Source organism: Montipora foliosa, chromosome 10 (assembly GCF_036669935.1).
Source record: "Montipora foliosa isolate CH-2021 chromosome 10, ASM3666993v2, whole genome shotgun sequence".
Lineage (NCBI taxonomy): Eukaryota > Metazoa > Cnidaria > Anthozoa > Scleractinia > Acroporidae > Montipora > Montipora foliosa.
Window position 1 is genome coordinate 25,457,375 of NC_090878.1, and position 7,738 is coordinate 25,465,112.

The following is a 7,738-nucleotide window of genomic DNA, read 5'->3' on the forward strand; positions in this document are numbered from 1 at the left end:
ATAAGCCATCTTCGCAGAAGGAATTATCATTCTGCCCTTGCAAAGATGTTTACCCGGCGTTTTCCTTCTCAGTGCACAGTTTTCCCCCCAGAGGTTTACCAACGCAGAGACCATCCCGACTAATACCATTACGAACTTCGTCCTTTTGCTCTAGCGCTCGAATGCAAGGTAAAATTCTCCTGGTTTGAACTATAGTTTTTTGGTTTGAAAAGACACACGGAAGATTAGTCTTTCAGGAAGCTCTCTTCAAAATTTAAACCTTATCAAAGTAGTGTTGTCCTTATCATCGCAAAATGAAAACAAACACAGAGAATTTAAATTGCCGCCATTTTGCCGCGCTGTTGTTTCTATCGCAATTTAATTGGTACCAGTCCCTCGCGCGTGGAGACGATTCGCGCGTGGCTCAAGCCTGCGCACTCATTTTGCCGCGGTGTCTCTTGGATGTGCTTTAACTGGCGAAAAATGTCTGCGCATGAGTCGCGCGATATGGCACGTGACGCGTTTCCGGGACTATCATTGGCTCTCGTGAAAAAGGTACTCCCGAGAAGAACAGAAAAATGGCTGCCGGTTGAGAATCGGTAGCTTGTTGGTTACCGTTCTTTTCAGAGCGATCTAGGCTAGTTTTAACGCCAGTTTCAAGTGGATTGCATTCTTAGAGAACGTCTACGTTGTGTAAATCGTTTGAAAGTTCAATCCAACCAGCATCCTCGGAAAATTTGCTCCTGGAAAATTTTATTTCGTGGGAAAAGAGCTGCGAAACAGGTGAGTTTTTTGCGCAATTTTTAATGAGGAAAGTTCAAGTTGTTGCCACCGGGTACAAAAAGTTACTGTAATGTGCAGAAAGGAGGATTCCTAAGGTTTCCGTTCATGTGTGAATTGGCTTGTACCAGGTGGCAGGGAAATGGCAATATTGTTCAACGTGAAGGATATTTTTTTCTGCGTTACGCCTTACGATCGGAACCTCTACATGGATGATCAATGATTCGATCAGATATGAATTTGATTTTGAATGTGATTGTCTCATTGGGAACGTAACCCTAGTATCAAATATTTTAAATAGCTGCTTTTAAGGTCATTTATATTCCCTTTTCTGGTGAATGTCTAAGTTATTATACTTTTTAGCAGTCACAACTCAACGATCCTTGCGTTCAAGTAGTTACCAAGTTATGCATTTGCAATTAATTTGAGTTTAAAATCAAAATCAAAATCCATGTTAGTTAAAACAATTTTTGGAAGAACAGAAGTGTAGGTACAGATGTATATAGGTATCTATAGATTAAGGTTTTTTTAGACTATTGTTTTCTGGAAGCATTAATGGTGTAATTTTGGTTTTAGGGGACTGTCATGTGTTGTTGGATCAAGGAAATTCTGTTTTGAGTCAAGTATGGTTGACAGTGGAAAGTTGTTCCTGAAAAGGCTGAAAGGAAGCTTTATTGCCTTGGACTTTTTGTGCTTACACCCCACATGTTTGTTCTTTTCTTACATGGCAAAATTTTTTAATATATTATGTGATTTGGAGCTGCAGCTAGAAACAGTGTCCCATGCATAAGGTCTCAATTGGGGTTGATGGCAGTAAAATAATTTTGGTAAAAAATATGTTTAAAGTTTTTATCATAGCTTCTCATCTTGGTCCTGCTGGACTTCAAACATGCTCTACCATTTTGCACAAGGAACTTGTCAATCAACCGTTACCTTTTGGTGTATTTGCAATATGATATTTTGGATAGCAATTGATATATTTTTCTTATCCCTTATGTGTAGATATCCTATGTCTGTCACATAGTTAGTTTTAAGCTTTTATTTCCTGTAGTGTATCTTTATTATAGTTAGCACATGACCCCACAAGTATGTATATCATTGCTTCAATATTGATTGTGTTTGAATAAAGGATATTGTTGTCTTGTCTTGTAGATAATGCAAAACAGCCTCAGTTGTATTTGCATTATTTCTGAACGTTACTTTTAAAGGGCAAACCATTAAAAGTGTACAAAGTTTACAGGAGTTCAGGAAACATATTCAAAATATTCATTCATTTGAAGTTCCTGAAGCAGGTAAATCTTGAAGAGTTTATGTAACCATATCTGGAATATATGACATTTCTATTTGGGAATGTTTAAGTCCACAGAATTCATTTTTTTTATGTTGAGAAGTAATGTAAGACTGTTGACTTCATGGGTTCCCCATTGATGAGTAAAATTGTCTGGTGTTAGACAAAGCAAAATACTCTGGCTTTATAGACAGAGTAAAATACTAAGTGTTTTAGGGATGAAAGGGTTAACTAAAGTGCGATCATTACTTTGACTTTCTTTTTCTTCATTTGAAACAAAACAAAGTGATTGATCATCACCTCAACCATTGCTATACAACTGCTTTGGCCTTTGGAACAAAGTATCAAAGTTGAAGCTGGTGGCTCAAGGAGTAAACGTTGCAAAAAAGTTAGCTTAAAAATACTTTTATGGTATTTGAGTATAATTGTAAAACAAATTTGCATCATATCATTAAAGTTATTAAATCAATGAGAATCCAAACATGAGGATACAGTTTGCTCAGGAGGGGGTCTTCTTTTTTTAAAACAACCCTTAAAGGTAACAGAATCTTGTTTTGTGGATGTAGGCTAAAGAAATTTGACTCCTTAGAGGAACTAATTCTAAATTGACAAATGACTGGCATTTTATAATTCATGAGTAAAAGCTATTTGCTCGCTTACCAAATTGTTCAGTTCCATTCATTTTTCAAATTGATAGCCTTAAATGTACTGCAGCAACTCTTCCAGCTGTTTGGTCTCAGTATCATAAGCAGTACAAATCCACAAATTTTTCTCCAAAAAGGAACAACAACAACCCCTGTCATTTTCATAAGGGAATTCCCTTTGGGGGAGTTTGTTCACTTCACCACCATTGTTTAACACTATCCAGGGACTAAAGCAAGGACAAATTGATTATAGCTTAAATAAATTGGACCACTTTTTTACTTCTCAATACACTTACTGCATTCAACTTTAGTTTATTCATCCTTTGAAATGGTAGGAATGATTACTATTATTTACAGCAATAATAAAAAAATTGCTAAAAATTCATTGCATCTAATGTTGAAATATTTTTTACATATGAGTCTTAAGTATTTATGAGTCAATGAGTTAGTGCAGTTACCCTAGCCCATAACATGAAAGCTAAAATTTCAGAGAGTGCTTAGGCCTAATCACTGAAATGAGGGCTTAGGCTTGATCAATAAATTATTGCTATATTGACTGTGAGTCTCATTGACTCATGACTCATTGACTCATTGACTCATTGACTAATTGACTCATAAATCATGGGACCTCTTTACATATGGAAAGGTAACAGGAGTTATTTCTGTGAAGTCTTATCCAGAAAACTGCAACATGGGATTAGCATGCCCCTTTCAAATGTAGCTTTGTATGCTTTTGCTCAATGTCTTTGAACAATTATTACAGAAATATGAAGTTATGGTTTTTGTAAAAGTTAAATCTAATGCAAGGGGATTAAAATTATCGAAGCAGCTGTGTTGAAACCAGAGTCCGCAAAGAGGGGTTAAATAATTTGTTGTACTGGAAGTACTTAGTAGGCCAGTGTGAAATTTGTGAAAAGTTTTGGAGGGTGGCACTGAATCACCTTTAACAAGTTTTCTAAACTTTGAAGATACCTAATTTTATATCCTCCTGCTGTTTTATTGCTAGAAGATAAAATAAATTCCCGATTAAGTATTTTTGTTGTCAATGTGGTGAAAGCATATTATTAGCAGTAGTAATATTTTGTAATGTTCAGTAAAATTCTCCCTGCTAGTAAGCTGGAGTTTTGAATCAAATTCTCAACTTAGAATGTTGTTGTTTTGGCTATTCAGAGTTAACCTAATCTATGTTTAATTCTATAATTTGGAGGAAAGCAAACAATTGGCATTTTGCTTGGAACAACTATAACAATATATAATTGCAACTAAAAGGTTTCCTTCTAGTGAACCCAATATGAGGTGCTATGACATGGTTATTATTACTGCTAAATTCACTTTAAAATTTATTTTTGAACGACTGAAATACATTTCTAAATTTTCCCCTCGGTCTTAACAAATTTTCCTCTATGGACCACTTGAATGGCAATTTTAACAACTTAATTTTGAAAAAAAAAAGCGAAAATCTTAACATTTTCTGTTAGATGCGGGCCCTCGCGGAAACATCGTGTAACTATTTAGTTGGAAGAGAAACCATTTGGAAATTTAGAGGTATCTTTTCTGTTCCACTTTTTAAAAGATAAACGCATGAATTGAAATCAAGATGGTAGTCCATTAGCTGGTAAGCTCCACAAACGAATTTCCACTCGAACACTGTCTCAGCAACCGAGATTCGCGTTGGCCTTGAAATTTTTAAAGAAATTTCTCTCGTAGCACTGTTGGCTTAAAAGAGAATCTCGCTGGCATAGAAACGCACTATACACTCAAACATTCGTCCGTTTTACTGGCCTGAAAAAGGGTCTTTTTTTGTCGACGGAGATCTAATACACACCGAATGGCAGCCATGTTTGATTTGAGGTATTGAAGTCACATGACAAGGCCTTGACCAATCAGACATTTTTCGCCAGTGAAGGATGTGCTGTGCAAACGAACGCAACATTGTTGGACCACGCTTCGATAGCCTGTGTACAGACCGCCCCTCCCCTCAACAAAATCTCCGATTTTTTTTTTGAGGGGAGGGGCGGTCTGTACACAGGCTACGCTTCGATGACCGCGGAACAATAGAAATGTTGGCACTTGTTGGCTCTGAAGTTTGACCAGTTTCAAACTTAATCCAACAACTTCCAACAAGTCGCAACAACATACAACATGATGTGCAAACGCTCGCAACATGTTGGGCCAAACAATGTTGCGTCTTGTTGGCCAACAATGTTGCGAGGGTTTGCACGGGCCTTAAGGGTACAAACAAGCGCTTTGTCTCTGTATTTTCTCTGCAGCAACCATCTGGGCACAATTGTTGTTTGGTTGAGCTTATGATTTACATCCAAGGTATACATTTAGTTAAAGATTTAATTAAAGATGAAGACATTTCCATGTCTCATATAATCAAAAAAAGTGACGATGTGACCCCTTCAATTCAATAATTGTGAAATTCACTCGTCGTTGCGTTATAGGGATGATCTTTACAAAGCAAGAACTAAGGTAATATAAAGAACTTTACTAGGGAAAGATATTGGCCTGGGCAGGCAAGGTGAAAATAAAATCTTTATTCAGGAAAGCTTAACATCAGCTAGAAGGGAGCTTTTATTATTATTTTTGTTTATTGACCTTTGTTAGGTTATTTCTTTTTTGCCTCCCACGCAGACTTTCTTTGTGCTGCGGTTTCCTTTCCTTTCTTTAGGGTGAGGAGAAGTGGCGGGGCCATGGGAGCGCCTGCTTGGATGGCTATTTTACCTTTTTTTACTTTATTATAACCACAACCTAAATGAAGTACTTAAATCTTTTAATCTTTTAGCCAACGCCCTGAGCCTCCCTCTCTGTCTCCTCATTTTCTCTTGTCAACAGCTATTACACCTTGGAACATCTGCTTCCCTAATTCACCGGTTAAACATGAAACGTTAGTGATGTATTGGTATATTTGTTAATTTAAGGGGACCGATCGTTAATTACGTCCCAGGGGGGGGGGGGGGGGGGGGGGGGTTGTGGGGGGGGGGGGACAATTTTAAAACAAGCCCCTTTTTGGGGGGTAAATTTTTTACTGGTAAGAAACATGAGGGAGGTCAAATTTTATGACACAGCAACAGCAGTCTAGGGAATTTGACTTCAGTGATCTATCCTCGATTCCGTGGTTGGGAAAAAGGAAAGAATTAAATATTTGACGCGATTTCAGGTCCCGAGGGAACGGTTGTTTGACATGGTCGAGCAAGAGCCTGGAACCTAGCTCTCAAGCCGCCATCTTGAAAATTACCGAGTTCTTTAATAAATTGTTCTCCCGCTCGCCAGTTTGTGCTCCATCTTTTCGCGGTGTTTCAATCGGTATATTTGAAATAAAAGATCGAAAATGCCACTCTACAAAGCCTGGGATGTAAAACGTGAGAAAAGATAAACGAGATATTAAATAAAAAGATATAAAAATCTCTCTATAAAGTAAGGACGGAGAGAATTATGTCCTCCTCAGGAGGGGGGGGGGGGGGGGGTTCCTTTTTTAAAGTAAGAATTGGGATGGGGGGGTATAATTTTTACCTCAAAATTTTTTTGGGGGGTTCAGTTTTGAAACACTACAATTTTTTGAAAACCACCGCTCCCCCTGGGACGTAATTAACGATCGGTCCCTAAACACAGGCAAATTATTTTGTCAGTTAACTTTCAGGCTACCGAGATGCAACTTGTTTTGCCTGGCATACACTTTTCTCAACAGCAACGGTGAATTGGTTCTTTTCTGATTTTAAAGCAATCCATTTTTAAGTTTTATACTTATGGAACTCGATAACTGAGGAATAAAACTCAACAGCTATTACACCTTCGAACATCTGCTTCCCTAATTCTCCGGTTAAACATCAAACGTTAGTGATGTATTGGTATATTTGTTAATTTAAACACAGGCAAATTATTTTGTCAGTTAACTTTCAGGCTACCGAGATGCAACTTGTTTTGCATGGCATACACTTTTCTCAACAGCAACGGTGAATTGGTTTTTTTATGATTTTAAAGCAATCCATTTTTACGTTTTACACTTATGGAACTCGATAAATGAGGAATAAAACTCAACAGCTATTACACCTTCGAACATCTGCTTTCCTAATTCTCCGGTTGAACATAAAACGTTAGTGATGTATTGGTGTATTTGTTAATTTAAAAAGAGGCAAATTATTTCTTAACTGTCAGGCTACCGAGATGCAACTTGTTTTGCCTGGCATACACTTTTCTCAACAGCAAAGGTGAATTGGTTCTTTTCTGATTTTAAAGCAAAGCATTTTTAAGTTTTACGCTTATGGAACTCGATAACTGAGGAATAAAACTCAACAGCTATTACACCTAGGCCTTCGAACCTCTGCTTTCCTAATTCTCCGGTTAAACATGAAACGTTAGTGATGTATTGGTGTATTTGTTAATTTAAACACAGGCAAATTATTTTGTCAGTTAACTTTCAGGCTACCGAGATGCAACTTGTTTTGCCTGGCATACACTTTTCTCAACAGCAGCGGTAAATTGGTTCTTTTCTGATTCTAAAGCAATCCATTTTTAAGTTTTACACTTATGGAACTCGATAAATGAGGAATAAAACTCAACAGCTATTACACCTTCGAACATCTGCTTCCCTAATTCTCCGGTTGAACATGAAACGTTAGTGATATATTGGTGTATTTGTTAATTTAAACACAGGCAAATTATTTTGTCAGTTAACTTTCAGGCTACCGAGATGCAACTTGTTTTGCCTGGCATACACTTTTCTCAAAAGCAACGGTGAATTGGTTCGTTTCTGATTTTAAAGCAATCCATTTTTAAGTTTTATACTTATGGAACTCGATAAATGAGGAATAAAACTCAACAGCTATTACACCTTCGAACATCTGCTTCCCTAATTCTCCGGTTGAACATGAAACGTTAGTGATGTATTGGTGTATTTGTTAATTTAAACACAGGCAAATTATTTTGTCAGTTAACTTTCAGGCTACCGAGATGCAACTTGTTTTGCCTGGCATACACTTTTCTCAAAAGCAACGGTGAATTGGTTCGTTTCTGATTTTAAAGCAATCCATTTTTAAGTTTTATA